Source organism: Leptonychotes weddellii, chromosome 7, assembly GCF_054177405.1.
Source record: "Leptonychotes weddellii isolate Sample4059 chromosome 7, ASM5417740v2, whole genome shotgun sequence".
Lineage (NCBI taxonomy): Eukaryota > Metazoa > Chordata > Mammalia > Carnivora > Phocidae > Leptonychotes > Leptonychotes weddellii.
The window spans coordinates 30,308,457-30,325,263 of NC_138375.1; the positions used below are offsets into that span (position 1 = coordinate 30,308,457).

Consider the following 16,807-nt stretch of genomic DNA (forward strand, 5'->3'; position numbering starts at 1 on the left):
AAATAAGGCCAAGAAATAGAAAGGGGTCCTGTGGGTTTGGACGCACAAACCCATAGCCCACAACAGCAGGCAGGATCCCACAGCAATTACCACCTTTACCATTAAATTTAGCACCCATTGCTCCACATACAACTTCTAATTTCTAGGTGAGCCCTGTCTCATCAACTAGATTGTGAGACTAAGATAATCACTGTGTCATACAGAGCAGAAACCTATCATCTGTGAACTTAACAGTCATGTTTTTTACTATATTCCCAAACACCTCTGATTTTTGTTGTTTTGGTAAGCTACAAACTTGACTCAACGTGCACCTAGAATGCACTTCTAGCCGACTGTCCACTTCCCACATTTAAGTGAAGTGTTGTTTTTATCTCTACGTGGTCACGTAGGACCTTTTAAAGAATAAAACTTTTCTTTGTGAAAGTCTGCATATGTGAAAGTCTGCATACAATACCAGGAAAGTGGTACTTGGATATTTGGGACAAATACAGGAAACCAAATATCAAATTCAACAATGGCTCAGACTGAGAGCATGAACAAGCCCACTACACATTCTATAGGGAAACAAAAATAGGCAATTTATTAATCTTTCAGGAAGGGTTACAAGCAGCAGAGTGGGTTAGTACCAAGCACCTCAGTTGCTGGATTATATGGTAAGAGTATGTTCAGCTTTGTTAGAAACTGCCAAATTGTCTTTGGAAGCAGTTTTACCGTTTTTGCATTCGTACCAGCAGTGAAGGAACATTCCCATATTTCCATTCTCTCTAGATTTTGGTGTTGTCAGTGTTTTGGATTTTAGCCACTCTAATAAGTGTATAGTTCTATCTCATTGTTTGAATTTGAAATTCTCTAAAGACATATGATGTTGGCTTATTTGCCATATGTGTACTGTCTTTGTGTATATATATACTGTTTATACAGATCTTTTGCCATGGATTGTGTTTTTGATGTGTATCTAAAAAGGCATTGCCAAACCCAAGGTTACCTAGATATTCTCTTAGTTATGTTCAAGGAGTTTTATAGTTTTGCATTTTATATTTAGGTCTGTGCTCCATTTTGAGTTCATTTTTATCAGTTATTTTACAAAAGAGAATTTAAATAAGAAATTGGAGAACTGAAAAGGCAAGAAAGCACTGAGGTGACACCAATTTAGTAAGTCCAAGAGGGAGCAAAAGGAAGTGACTGGAACTGGTACTTGGGAAAGGGGCTTCACAGAGCTGGGGTCCAAACAGCTAAAAGATGGCATGGGGCAGCTAGTGCTGGTGACTCTAAAAATCAAGACGAGGCTAGTACTGTGAGTATGGGGGGAAAAAATCAGGAACAAGAACCAAATGCCACTGCACATTCATTCAGGATTATTGTGTCTTCATAAAGAATTGGTCCCTTTATCATCATGGAATATCTCTATTCCTGATAATCTTCCTTGCTCTGAAGTCTGCTTGTCTGATGGTAATACAGCTACTCCAGGGCTATTGTGATTAGTGTTAGCGTTGTATTTCTTTCTCTACCCCTTTACTTTTAATCTATCTGTGTCTTTATATTAAAAGTGGGTTTTTATCTTCAAATGGTATTGTTTGCCTTTAATATGCCTTAAAATGTTGAAAGCCAGGCATGATGTACTGGGTAAAAGAAACTGAGGTAAATAGGCCCTGAAAGTGAGGTTTTATGCTTAGCTAGCTGGAGTTTAGGTTGTGACTACTGTTTGCTGTAGCTATCGGTGTCAGAGGCCCAATTTTTCTGTGATGTCCTTGTTTTTTGTCTCCTCGTTTGGATTTCCCTAGAGACTTCTTTTTTTTTTTTTTTTTAAAGATTTTATTTATTTATTTGAGAGAGAGAGACACAGCGAGAGAGGGAATACAAGCAGGGGGAATGGGAGAGGGAGAGGCAGGCTTCCCGCGGAACAGGGAGCCCGATGCGGGGCTCGATCCCAGGACCCCGGGATCATGACCTGAGCCGAAGGCAGACGCTTAACGACTGAGCCACCCAGGTGCCCCGAGACTTCTTCTTAAATAAGGTCTGAGATAGGAAAATCTTTTAGTTGTATTTCCCTATCATGATATAGGAGCTCTACTGTGTGGTGGCCATTGTGAAGGTGGGGAGGACAGGGAAGCATCCACAGTTTTGTGATTAGGTCTGTCTTCTAGGGAGACTTTGTCCCCCACTGGTGTGACCTTCACTAGTGCTTCTCAGTTTTGTGGTTTCTCCCTCCTTTAGGAAGATGAGAGGCAGGCAGGGCTAGGTATTCCTCTTCCCACACCCGGAAGGCTAGAGAGAGCTGGAGTTGGATATTTCCTTTTCCCGTCAGTTAGGCTCCGATGAAAAAGTTTCTCTTGAAGGCAGGCCTTGTTAAGAAGATAATGAGATGCTCTGGGTATATTTCAAAATAGCCACTTCCCCCTCCTCCTGCCAGAAGCACAAGGAGATTTTTCTCCAACCTTTATTGCGAGAATCTGCTAGAGATCCTGGAGGTAAAACCCAGGAAAGTATGCCCCCACCCACCCAAAATGGGGCCACCTCAAAGTTTTTAACTCTCAAGCTTGTCCACATTGAGCCTCCAGCAATTCATCAGTTAGTTTAGGGTTTTCTACCCGAGTGTCGGTTCCCACAGCAATTTCTCCTCCAGTATGCTCTGATTCTCTGTATCAGCCTGTTTGTCCCAATTCTGGAGGCAATGGTTTTCCTTGCAACCTCAATTCCCTGATGAATCTCTAAGAAACACTGTTGATTTTCAGTTTGTTCAGTTTTTTATTGTGAGGACAGGCTTGGTGACTTCCAGGCTCCTTAGATGCCAGACCAGAAACTGGAAGTGCCTACAGAAGTGCCCTCTTATCCATGAGGGATATTTTCCAAGACCCCCAGTGGATGCATGAAATTGAGGACAGTACCAAACCCTATACATATTTTTTTTTCTATACATGCTTACCTATGATAAAGTTTAATTTATAAATTAGGCATAGTAAGAGATTAATAACTAATAATCAAATAGAAATATAATAATATGCTGTAATAAAGGTTATGTGAATGTGGCCTCTCTCTCTCTCAAAATATCTTACTGTACCATAGTCACCCTTCTTCTTGTGAGGATATGAGATGATAAAATGCCTACATGATAACATGAAGTGAGGTGGATGATGTAAGCATTTTGATCAGTATCGTTAGGCTACTACTGACCATCAGAAGGTGGGTCATCTGCTTCTGGACCGCAATGGACCACTGGGAACTGAAACTGTGCAAAGTGAAACTATGGATGGGGTGGGGGATCTCTGTATTTTTTAAGTAGATAATCATTGCCAATATTTATTACATAGAATCCTAAAATTTCTTAGAATCAAACCATTGTATAACATATCCACCTCATTTTTAATTGGAGGAAAACCATTCTAAGCTTCCCAAATGTGAAGGCTCTCATTTTATAGCTGTTAGGGGACTATCTTATTTTATAAGTTTTAAGAGGTTAATACACTGAATGATTTCTAATTTTGTGTTTTATGGAAGCATTCACTTTGTCCTGCAGCTATACTTAGTCAACTGAAAAATTCAATTTGCTAAAGATCTATGACCCTGCCAGTAAGGAGGTAGTAAATTACAATAAAATGTTAATATTGCAAAGTATAAGACAAAATGCACCTTAAAATACACCTTGTATCCTTTACTTTTGCTTAAGCATGTAAGCTTTGGAAGCAGAAAGAAATGTGTTTGGATCTTAACTCTCCCCCTTTACTAGCTTTGCTATCATAAAATTTTTCCCTATCCTCATTTCTTTCCTCTGTAAAATAAGGACAATAAAACCTAACTCAATGGATAATTATAATGGATGACGTAAAGTACTTTGCACTTAAGTGCACGGTATAAATAGTACTTGTTGCCTCTGTTGTTGTTATTTTTATCATTACAAGGCTGTAACTCCTTCACCTATTGTCAGTGCTGAAAATATTTCAATGACACAGAGTCTACTGCACTCTGTGTAGGGCATACCTTAGCTGTATTTATTCTACTTAGACCATTCTACTGCCCCTTCTACTTCCTAGGAATGAATTTCATGAAGAAATGTTTTCCATTCTATTTTCCTACGTCCTTTTATAAAACCTAGTTCTCATCAATCTACATGTAAAATGCTACTTTGTACATTAAAAAATATGAACCAACAAAGAAGAAAAATAAACAAAACCTTTTTGGATGCAAACATAATGCCAAAAGCATTGGGGAAAAAATCTATTAACAACTCAGAAGCTAAAATACTTTTTGTTGCAGGAACGGATTTATAGAACTGCTTCTGAAATTCTATTTAATACTTCCTTTATTTCTAAAGGTCTAATTCCACTTCTGAGATGCCAATTCTCAAAATGAATGAGGGTTGTAAATTCCTCAAACTGAGAGAAATTTAAATTATACCAAAACTTTCAAATTCAACAGCCTTAATCCTGTAGCTTTTTATAGTCAACCTGTATTTGTCTGAGTTTGGTACTGATGAATTTTTCTTCCCCGAGTTTGTCTATGCCAGCAAAGCTTTTCCAAAATTTAAAATGAAATTCAAAACTGAAAAGAACTTTTTCACAATACAAGGCAAAACTTGTATCCTTCTCCCCCCAATTATTAAGGAAACTAAAATAGCTTCTTTAAATGAATAATGCAGCTCCTTTTCACAGAAAGCATCAAAAAGATACTGAAGTTCTTCACATCCCTGTTTAACTTCCCACCCATAGGATTTGGATTTAAAATTCTCTTCAAAGCAATTAAATGTGGACTTAAGTTATTCAGTGACAGAAGCTATGTCCTAATGTTAAATTTCAGAAACTGAATGGAAGAGGTGACCTACATTCTTGGACATGAGTGGTCTTGGTTTCTTCATGGAATGAACCACAGAGTAGAAAACCATTGCTTTCTAGCAGTTAAGTTATTCTTGTTTTCTAATCTTTCATTATTTCTCCCAAATTAAGCAACTGTTTCAAACCTTTTCATCTAAAAACAAACGAAATAAGATATACTTTTTTCATGAGTTTGTAAAAATTCAATAAGGCAAAGCTTTCATAAGGAAGCAGTGAAAACACACCTGCAGTCTAATTTATTTATATGTAACAGTGTGCTTTATACTAAGGAATATGGAAAGTATCTATTTTTGAACACTTAGTCCCTCTGATGTTTGCAGGCAGTGGTGTGCCCATGGTTGAACATAAATCATCCATGAATATCTGAGTCCCTCTTTATTCATTTTGTTTCTCTTGTTCCCAAAAGAATAACATGTTACTTTCATTCAAAAGAAGTCAAGATGGGTAGTCAGCACAAGCAAGTTTCCTCAGGGCACAAACTTTAGTTTTCAACCCAAACCAAAATATTTGAAATCTTCTGGACAAAAGTACCCAAGAGATAAGTCATTAACTAATGCTTCATTTAAAACATGACAGCTAAAAGAGGTCATCAATTTTTGAGCATATGCAACTTAGGTTAATGACAGATTTATTAAGAACCTTCCTTTCTTTAAGGTGTCCATGACATTCCCCTTAAAAGTCATCACACTTTTTGAAGGAAAGGATCAACATATTCAGGTTGATTTTAATGAGCCTTAAATATTAGGTAATTTACTGATTAAAGCTAACAATATATTTGAAGCACAATCTAGGTTAGTTTTTTGATAACTAGGTTACGATTTTAGAAATTGAGGATCTGGGGCACCGGGGCGGCTCAGTCAGTAAGCATCTGGCTTTGGCTCAGGTCATGATCCCAGGGTCCTGGGATTGAGGCCTGCATTGGGCTCCCTGCTCTGCGGGAAGCCTGCTTCTCCCTCTCCCTCTGCCCCTTCTTGTGTTCCCTCTTTCACTGTCTCTCTGTCAAATAAATAAATTTTTTAAATCTTAAAAAAAAAGAAAGAAATTGGGGCTGTTATGGAATTTTCATTCCCTTGGATCTCAAGAACCTTGGAAGACATGGAAAGAATAAGCAGGGTGAGCCTTGCCGGCTACCACACACGCACAGAGTTCCAAAACCATCCTCACTGGGTCAATGAGAACACTGGCAGTCATCTGAGGTTTAGTGACTAAAACAGCAGAAGGGATCAAGGTGAGCACATAGCACTTGAGAGCTTTAGAAAACATACTCAAATGCCTTTTCCCACTAGTGCTCAAAATAGACCCATGAAATGGGTAGACAGGAGATACTATAAAGAAGCTGGAATTTTAAAGTAATTTGTCCAAGGTCACGATGCTAGTGAGAGACAAAGGTACAATTCTTAATCTCAGATTCTGTTCATAAAAAAAAAAAAAAAAGATAAATACACTGAGACTCCTAAGAGCTCCGTCCCAGAACTTCTTTCCCTAAACGGTCTTTTCCATTCCATGACTAATTATCAAATATATGTAGATTATTCCCAATAGTATAACTCCCTTCCAGACCTCTCCACTGAGCACTGTACATACATGTCCACATGCACCTGGAAAGTTACCACCTGAATGCCTAAAAAAGCCAACTCACGCCTAGCAGAACCCTTGTTTCCCCTTCAGCCAAGTTTCCTATTTCAGGAAGTGGCACACCATTGCTCGAGTCAGGTTGAGGAGTTATTTTAATCTCTGACTTTGCTCTCCCCAGCACCCATATCCAGTGCATTAGCAAGTCTGATAGAGTCCTCTGCCACAATACTATCTACCTCAATTCTATCATCCTTCCCCACCTGCACTCCACCATTGCCTCTTGCCTGAATCACTGGTCACCCTGCCTTCCTTCATGCCATCGTAAAACCCATTCCACACACAGTACCCACACTACAACCATGACCCTTTCATTTGTGCTTAAGTCCCACCTCTTGTAAAATCCCATATACCTACCTACCTACATTTTCAACTTTGCAATTCTTCTTGTTGATGAGCATCTCAAAAATAAAGCCTTGGTACTCGTCATAGCCTGCCAGTGGCAGATGGAGCTTGGAAAGTCAGGACTTAAACCAAGTCTTCCAAGTGTCCTTTTCTTTAGACCATTCAACCTCCTAGTGATCTAGCCCCAAAAACCTACCCATATCTCAGTTTTCTCATTTGTAATACTGTAATAAAACTGCCTCTCCTCCTATGTCACCTGGTGATAGGTAAGAGGATCAAATGAGTGAATATATGTGAAAGTGCTTTGAAAAACATAAAGCATGACACAAACAGAAAATGATATAAAATGCATGTTACTGCAGAAATGCTGCTTAAGTATGGAGTTTTCTGAGCTGTTTACAAGAATGAGGAGTTAAGTAAATCTAGCTAAGATAACTGTCTTTTGCCTCTTGTCACTAGAATATATGTAGGCTGGTTCCAGCCTTCTCTATCGCTTCAGAGGACTGGTGCTACACAAGAAAGCACAGGGCTGCCCTGGTTAAGTCCCTGATCTTCCGATTTACCTTACCAACAAATACGAAATAACCAGACAGATCCCAAGTGTGTTTCTGACTAAAAACAAAACAGGAAGCTAAAAGCCACAGTTCGGAAGGCTGAGAAAATCAGCCTCACCATGCCCAAAGTCTCTCTACTCCTCTCCCTCCCTCTCCCCGGGATGCAGAGGGTACAGCTCCAGAGAAGATGAGAGCCCAGGGCTGTAGTGTCCCTCCCAACGCCAGGAACACAGGATTACTCCAACGCCAGCCAGCCAGCAGGAGCTGCAGCTGCATGCCAGACAAGGCTCAGGTTGCAGAAGTCCTGGGTTCCGACATTCACCTGGCTGTGCGCTGTGGACACAAGAAACTGGCCCTCAAGAATGATGAGACCAGTCAAACAGGCAGGAAAAGGCAAGATGCTTCTAATAGAATCAGTCCATTGATTCGTGATAATTGAAAGTCAGATTTACTGACAAAGGCATTGAGATTTCAAAGAAATTGTAACAACTGTGGACGGATATGCAAGTTGTTGTATCCGATCCTCCTTTCATTATGGCTGCCCCCAAAAAAGGCTTGCCAAATTGCACATTCATTTCACTACCACACAAATTCTTATTATTTGGTTTAATTCTTCATTGATTTTTTTCAAACCAGTTATTATTCTATTTCAGTTCTACTTGAACCCATTGGTCTTTTAAGAAATAATACTGAGTGACATTTAAGATACTTAGACTACAGAAATGGAAATCATGCTGTAAATTAAGGGTCTGCAAACTTGTTCTGTGAAGTCCAGTTAGTATTTTAGGCTTTGTGGACTCTGTCACATATTCTTTTTTTAATAACCCTTTAACAATATAAAAACATTCTCAACTCTGATGTGGTACAAAAAGAGGCCATGGGCTATAGTTTTGCAACCCTTTTAAATAAAAACTGTGAGCTAATAGTATACAGAACATACACAGTTACATATAATATAAATCAGTCTTTATTTAACATGAATCATACTGGTTCCACAGGTTTCTTTTTCCTGAAGTAGGTACTACACTGGGAATGTTTTATATTACAGAAGGATGAGGAATACATCCTGATTATTTTTCTTTTTTTTTTTAAAGATTTTTTTTTTTTTTTTTTTTTTTATTTGACAGAGAGACACAGCGAGAGAGGGAACACAAGCAGAGGGAGTGGGAGAGGGAGAAGCAGGCTTCCCGCTGAGCAGGGAGCCGGATGCGGGGCTCGATCCCAGGACCCTAGGATGATGACCTGAGCCGAAGGCAGACGCTTAACGACTGAGCCACCCAGGCGCCCCCTGATTATTTTTCATGAGGCAAAAAATTCTGCCCAGGTATTTTTTCCCCTCCCTAGGTGGTCATGGATAAAAAATGTTCACTAAGAATTAATGAAGCATCCTTTACAATGTACATACTTAGAGTAAAATGTAAAAGCCTAAGTTTATACAGTGCAAGCTGATAAAATGCAAATTTGTAAAGCCTCAAAAATTATAAATAGACACAAAATCAAAAAGCCAAAAACAGAATAAAATTCACCAATCCATCAAAATAACACATCCATCCATGTGTTATTAAATGACTTTCAGGATCTCTGCACTAACAATAAAAAATAGCACCAAAATTTTGTAAGGATAATGGCATACAAATGACTTGCTGTAATTGGTATTTCTACCCCACAATGCAATGAAGTCCATTGTACCTGAGGTAATGGAACTCTCTCACATAGCTGCTGCATTGTTATCAAGCAACAAGAAATAAAATGTCAGGATTAGCACTTGATTTAATATATTTTATCATCAATAAACCATGTTTCTATTCTGCTATTCTTCTGGATATAAATGGTCATTAGTCTAAGAATTATATTTAGTAATCTATAAGAGTATGCAAAAAAAAAAAAAAGAAAAGAAAGAAAGCAGTAAAGTTAACACCGGGCATTCACCAAGTCCATTCTTTTTTAATATTTACTGCTTCTTTGGTGGCAAGAGCAGAATTAACGTAATTGTAATTCTACTACTGAGGTTATTTTTGCCAAAACACTCAACTACAATTTGTCTTCCTTAAATACATCTTCATTAGCATTCAGGTATTTTCAAACCAAGGTAGCATTTCATGAAAATTCAATGGTCTTTAACGGTCATGAATGATCTTTAAATACTTTATTACTTTGAAATTAGTAGAGTCAATCAGTTCAGTCAGTTTAGCTGTGTAAGGAAATTATCATCTTTTCTGTCAAAAGATTATATATCCGGCTAAATTTGTAGCATAAGAAACTTACAGATCTCTCTTTCAGAGTGGTTTAGTAATAATTATAAAATGAAATACAAAGCATGAATAAAATCTTACAACTAAAAAACTATGAGAGAAAGAAATGTAAATTGAAAGGTATTATATAACAGGTCTAAAAACAAAAATCAATGTAAATGATAACCACTGCTTACCACAACCATCCCAAAAGTTAACAGCTGGGCAAGTGACTGCATTCTGCCAGGACTCATGTGGGTTGGAGGAAAGAGGGTATTCGATCTTTCTATATTGTTTCAAACAGCTCTCTTACCTCCCCCCACGCTTTTTTAAAAAAGAATTTGTGTCAAGTGTTCAACTCAACTGGCCTGGGTTGATAAAGTAAAGAAGACTGGAATAAATAGTTTCTTGCTGCCCTCATTCTAGTTAACTAAATGAAGTAGAGTTTTACCAGGTAAATACTTAAGGGCAGTAAGAGATATTTACATATCATGCATCACACAGTGAATGTCAAACTTGACATTCTAGTCAGATTCTCATAAATATCATGTTTCCACATGTCAATCAAATTTGTGTGTGTGAATGAATTCCATACAGGGGTGAGACTAGTTGCCTGGGTATAGATATGTGTGCTCCAAATTAAATCTGTCTAATGAGGTCTCTTAACTGGTTAGAAGTGCTTGTCTTATGTGGACAGAAGCTTTAATTTTTTTGTTTAACCTACATTTTTTCTTTTTACGGTCTCTTGCAAAAATGATGAGTTTCACAGCTTTAGAAGTTGTAATATCATAAAGCATTAGCAATGTCAAGATTAAGAATAAAAGACACTTAGGGGGAAAGGAATTATGTTTATCCCTCAGGCATTTTTGTGTTCTCTAAAGCAGGAAGGAAGATAACCAAAGTCTCTAAAAACATGGATACATTAATTGGCCTGCTTGGTGGAGATTAAATGTTCACAGAATCCACTGAAGTGATTAAGTCATGTCATTAAAATCCACTGTGTTCCCACCTTCTAAATGTAAAGTGAAATAACAACCAGTTTGATCACTTCTGATAAGATAATTCACGAGGAGTTATCAATGCAAAGTTCTCCAAACAGGGCCAGAGAGTCACAAGAGCCTGGAGGCTCCAATCTTAGAACCATTCTCCATTCATCTCAGAGTTTTAAAGTCAGATTTAGGTCTGATCATCTCTTGGGCACTATTACAAAGTGAACTAAAAATACAAATTCTATTTCCCAAAGCCTCAGAAGGAGACATTGCTGTTCCCCTCAAGAAAGCTACCCTCATGGGGGGCTCCTCAGCCTACCACCCTGTAATGAACAAGGGAGAGTAGGTCATCCCTATTCCTCAAACCCACCAGCAATGCTCTTGCCACATGCCTCCCCACCTGCTACCCCTCCCGCCTAGACTCCTCCCCCTTCAAGAGCTGAAGAGCTGGTGTCCTGACTCCCTGGGGGTCTCTACTCAGAAGGCCTTTTATTGATCACCTTATCTAAAACTTCAGTTTCTTCTCCTGACATTTCATGTTCCTTTTCATGCTTTTTGTTTTTTCTCCTTCACACATATCAACATACGGCATACTACGTACTTCCCTTATGTATTGTATCTCATGTCTATCTTGAGCAGCAGAACGTAAGCTCCACGAGAGCAGCGGTGTGTCTCTGTTTTGTTCACTGCTGGACTTCCAGAACCCAAAAAAGTGCCTCTCCTTAAAATGTGGTTGAGATATAATATCTGGGGTTTCTTTACAGATAATAAAGGAGGAGAGAAAGGGAGATGGGGATGTAGATGAGGCAAGCGTGACCATGGGCTAACAGTCATTGCAGCTGAAGGATGAGCTCCTGGGGCTTCACTATACTCTTCTGCTTACTGTCGCATAGGTTCATCATTCTTCATAATAAACATCAAAACCAAAAATTTTTAATATCATTTATACTGCAATGAATCTTCACCCTTCCTCACCCACCAATCAGAAACGACACACATCTGTTCAGCAGACTGACAGATGTGTCATCTTTTCCTCTAGTTAATCTCCTAAGGAGAGATGGCACGTGCCAGGCATGAGTACAGAACACAGAAGTCACAGTTCCCAAAGCTTGCCTCTTCTAACACAAGTCTTAGGATAGCAGTCTGGGAAGTAATTTTCAATATGTCCATAACTTTTGACTTAGTGCATTTTTTTTTAAGGGGACTGATAAAACACCATATTCCTGATAATGGTTATGGCTGCAGGGGATGCAGGCAGATGAGAAAGAGTATGAGCAATCTTCTAATTCTTACCTTATTGGGTTCACAGGTGTTCAATGTGTCATTATGCTTCATAACCCACAGAGGCTACATGTATACAATATTTGCATGCATCAAGCATCATATAAGCAATTCTTTCATACACAAATATGCAAATATACCATAATGTGGTTATTATAAAAATAATCTTATTCAAGTCGGGATAATAAATATACTGTTTTAACTAAAAGCTGAAATTAGCTACAAGAGAAGAGGCTCGGTACAAACCATGCCATCCTCTAACACCAGCCATGGCACAACCCTGACAAAACCAGCTGGGCTATTTCCGTCTCAGGCAGCCTCAACAGCCTTCGGCGGCTGAGTCAGACGACCTTTTCTGACAGAGCAGGCATGCCAGGCTGCTTGCAGGAGACCAAAGCTCAACAGTCTTCTGAGTGAAGCACTCCAACCCCTCCCCCTGGATTTTCTATTATAAGTTGCTTTTTAAAAATGCAGAAACAGGTCACTTCTAAGAAAAACCCAAGGTGGTGGGATAGGCACCCAGGAGACTGGCAGAGGGGCTCAGGGGGAACTGAGGGGGATAAGAAGACCCCTGCAAAAGCCGAATGAGTTCCCTTAGGAAGACGGGACAGTCCTCACTCATTAAACACACAGAATGCAACGCCAAGAGTTGTTCCCTGGCTGGTTTTGCACTTAAACTTGTTAAGTTTATCAGGGAAGACGACTGCACCCACTCAAAGAGAAGGAGGTCCAGAAATATCACTGTCTGGGCCAAAAAGAGAAACATCTTTCTGGCATGTGTGCCAACATGCACACCCACTTGTACTATTTCTCCCAGTAGCCACTCAGTTCCTTAAGGGGATGGAGGCAGGTGGGTGGGGGCGGGGGGTACAGCTGGCGTTCACTGTATCACAACTTTGTGGTGAAGCATGCAATTGGCTGCAGGTTTTAAGAAATATGAATGCAATATTCATATCGATTTTATTAAAGGGGAAAACAGACACACTCGGTCACCTCATTGGCTTTATACAACTTGTAAGCTTATGGAGAGCACATCTGAAAGAGGAAACCCTTCTGGAAAGGAGGAATATTCCCCCTTTTAGAGAAACTAGAAATAACTCATATTGAGGGCAAATTTGATACTCTAATTCAAGATAAACATCCTGATTTACTTCTTGACAGAAAACATTTACTGTAAATTAATTAGAGAAGAAACTACAAACAACAACAAAAGCAAGAGGCGACTTGTATGTTCCTTTGCCACTCTGCTTCTAAGGCCAAAAACAATTTTGAGATGCCTAAGGGAACCATTGTTAATATTATAGATATTTATAGTTCTACTCTCCTTAAAACACGGATTAACAGTAGCTAAAAGGATGTACATGGGCAAAAGGCTGCAAAGAAGCTGCACCGCAGAGCGGCACGGAGCTTTGGAAGACAGGCTCGAACCCAGGCTCTGCTTCAGAAAAGTCCTCTAGTTCCTCCTCTGTAAGAGAAAGGAGATGAGCTAAGAGTTCTCAAAAATATTTTTTGACTGTCTGAAAGTACTAGAACAGACGTTCAGTCACCATATTTAAGGGAAATTTGTGGAGAGCTGCAAGGTTCCAAGAGGCTACAAGATAGAATGAACCGAGGTGAAGACTGAATGGACCCATCATAGAGCTACTGATCACAGGGTGAGGCTTTTCTCAAAGCCAGCTCCAAGGTATATGGTTGTGGAGGAGAAAAAGACCATGATCAGAATAACTGGCAAGGGAGAATAGGAGACAGGAATAAATTAGCCAAAAAGCTCTCTGCTTGATTCTAATAGTTACCATTGAAATGGACGACTTCCAGAGATTTGGTATCTTTCAAAAGTTTGAAAAATCATCCACTTATGATGATTTTGAAAGTATTTCATAAAATAATGGAAATGAGCAGACACCTGGAATCAATCTCTCTATGGTTCTGTCCTAGCTGTGTTAGCTGTGTGACCTCAGGTCCCATATTTAACCCTCTTCTGTAAAATAAGGATAATATTGGTTCCTACCTTATAAGATTATGAGGATTACAACAATAATGTACATAAAGAATACAGCAGTGACTAATACATAATAAATACTTGATTAACAGTAGCTATTATTATAGTAAGTAGCAGGCAGGAGAAAATGTGGGTAATTTATGATCTCTGAAGATTTCTATTTAATACCACACTGCAGAGACCAGCTCATAATCATCCATCCCACTAGGATCACCATCAAATAAAGCAGGACAGGAACAGAAGAGAATTAAGAATCCAGGAGGTCCGGGGCGCCTGGGTGGCTCAGTTGGTTAGGCGACTGCCTTCAGCTCGGGTCATGATCCTGGAGTCCCGGGATCGAGTCCCGCATCGGGCTCCCTGCTTAGCGGGGAGTCTGCTTCTCCCTCTGACCCTCCTCCCTCTCGTGCTCTCTCTCATTCTCTCTCTCGCAAAAAAAATAAAAAAAAAAAAAAAAAAAAAAAAGAATCCAGGAGGTCCATGAAGGTAACAGAGTGCATAGAACATAGTGAAGAAGAGGAGCTGGAGGTCCAGAGTACTCACCAGACTCAGAATAATACAAAAGTCACAAAGTCAAATGGACTTTTCATATCAGAAAATACTCCCTCTACTCACCATCCCCAATTCTAAATGATTTTACTCTTTTGAGAACAAAGTTCTTATAAATCAACTTACGAGCATGAAGACCTCTTCTACTATGGAGCTTATAATAATCCATTATCGGGCGCCTGGGTGGCTCAGTTGGTTAAGCGACTGCCTTCGGCTCAGGTCATGATCCTGGAGTCCCCAGATCGAGTCCCGCATCGGGCTCCCTGCTCGGCAGGGAGTCTGCTTCTCCCTCTGACCCTAACCCCTCTCATGTGCTCTCTCTCATTCTCTCTCTCTCAAATAAACAAATAAAAATCTTTAAAAAAAAATAATAATCCATTATCTAAAAGCTGTTTTGCTTAGCTCCTAAGCTAGAATGACAAATTAGATTTCATCTTGATCATTGTAACTAAGCTCTGTCCAAACTTTTCACAGTGATGATGTTCTATACCTGTACTGAAGCTATTGTTGACAGTAGTCACTAGCCATATGCAACTACTAAAGAGAAAATTACCTTGTTTAATTTTCATTAATTTAAATTTTAAACGTTACATGTGACTAGTGGCCACCATGTTGGACAATTGCAGGTATAGTCCATTGTGAGTGGCTGACAGAAGCACCGTATTGAAAAGGATCCCACAGTGAGTCTGCGTCTAGCAGGGAAGAGTGCAGGGATAGATAGAGATGTCTGTTCTCCGACAAGGGGGGCTAGCCTTTACCATATTTACAGGCTCGGTTAAAGGCTCCCTATCCCTTATACCAGAAAAAAAAACAAACAAAAAAACTCCTCTCTTTTCTAGTTATCTACAGTGATTCTCAGACACTAGAGGGTCATTTTCTGTTCTTAGAAGAAATAAGATTGGCTGAAAAGAACCGAATTATAAAAGAAGAAAAAAAAGAACTTCAGACAGGACAATGCATAATGCCCTTGGTATTCAGAGAAGGAATATTACTTCCAGAAAGTGTTACAAAAGCACATAAAATCAACAGTGCTAAACTACCAGTTATTTTAAGCTAGGTTATAGGCTTTTTTCAGTGATACCGTATATGTGCCATGGACAGGTCATTAAGATGATTCAATAAATAAAAAAAGAAAAAACAGATTATACAGTGAGAGTAAACCATACTGTCCATTTTGAATGCAGAAAATATACTTAAGCCATTGCAAAAGAAACCATTATGCCTGGGTTGAAAGTACCACATCCTCTAGAACTTTAAAAATAACTTCACTTTCCAAGAGAGGAACAGAATTCTAACATTTGGTTTTTCAAAAATACCACTGTGCTGCCTCCATGAAATACCATCTTGGACAAACGTATGCAGGAGTCCAAAGACGCCACATACGAAACTGCCATCACATGAGAAAAACCACGAACATATATTCTCATTTCCAGATCCCACAATGGGTTCCTATAAAGCTCTCCCAAGGGAAAGCTATCTTAAACCTTCATGAAAATTTGGTTCCAGGGTGATTCTCAAAGTCTTAAGAATCATTTTGAAGTCTCCTTTCAGGTTCATATATATATAAACAAAATGGCAGGGTTTGAGTGTAAGCCAACTATTTCTGTCTCAGAGCTTTAACCCTAGAAAGGCTCTAGAATTAGTCAAGTCTCTCCACACCATGAGACGTCCAAAGAAGAGTCAGTTAGTTCCTTAATTCAACTGCTCCAAACAGAACCACATCAAAGCAATTATTTGTACTACCCTCCTTCTTCCTTAAAGAATTCACAGTATCAAATACAGTAATGATATAACTTACTACTTTTCTGGGGTTCTGTATATAAAAATTTATCTTGCAATTTTACCCAAGGAGGTCTATTTTACGCAAGTACCAAAGGACAGTTATAAGCTAGCCAGTCTCATGGCTTGATCCCAAAGAGAGCATTCCAGTGAGACCCTAGCCAACCAGAAGGCTAATGTTACAGTAAAATTTCAACTATTACATATTTATTTTTTTAAAGATTTTATTTATTTATTTGCCAGAGAGAGAGAGTGCACAGCAGGCAGAGGGAGAAGCTGGCTCCCCACTCAGCAAGGAGCCCGATGCAGGATTTGATCCCAGGACCCTGGGATCACAACCCGAGCTGAAGGCAGACGCTTAACCGACTGAGCCACCCAGGTGTCCCTCAACTAATACATATTACGTAGAATCCTTCGATATCCAAATTTTTTTTTTTTTAAAGATTTTATTTATTTATTTGAGACAGAGAGAATGAGAGAGAGAGAGCACATGAGAGGGGGGAGGGTCAGAGGCAGAAGCAGGCTCCCTGCCGAGCAGGAAGCCCGATGCGGGACTCGATCCAGGGACTCCAGGATCATGACCTGAGCCGAAGGCAGTCGCTTAACCAACTGAGCCACCCAGGCG

At 39.4% G+C, this 16,807-nt stretch overlaps 1 protein-coding gene across 1 annotated transcript in view; it reads right to left on the bottom strand.

The window, feature by feature from the left end:
- The window catches only part of OXCT1 (3-oxoacid CoA-transferase 1), a 115,263-nt gene that overhangs the window by 79,440 nt on the left and 19,016 nt on the right, over window positions 1-16,807 (bottom strand). The gene's annotated exons all lie outside the window — the stretch shown is intronic.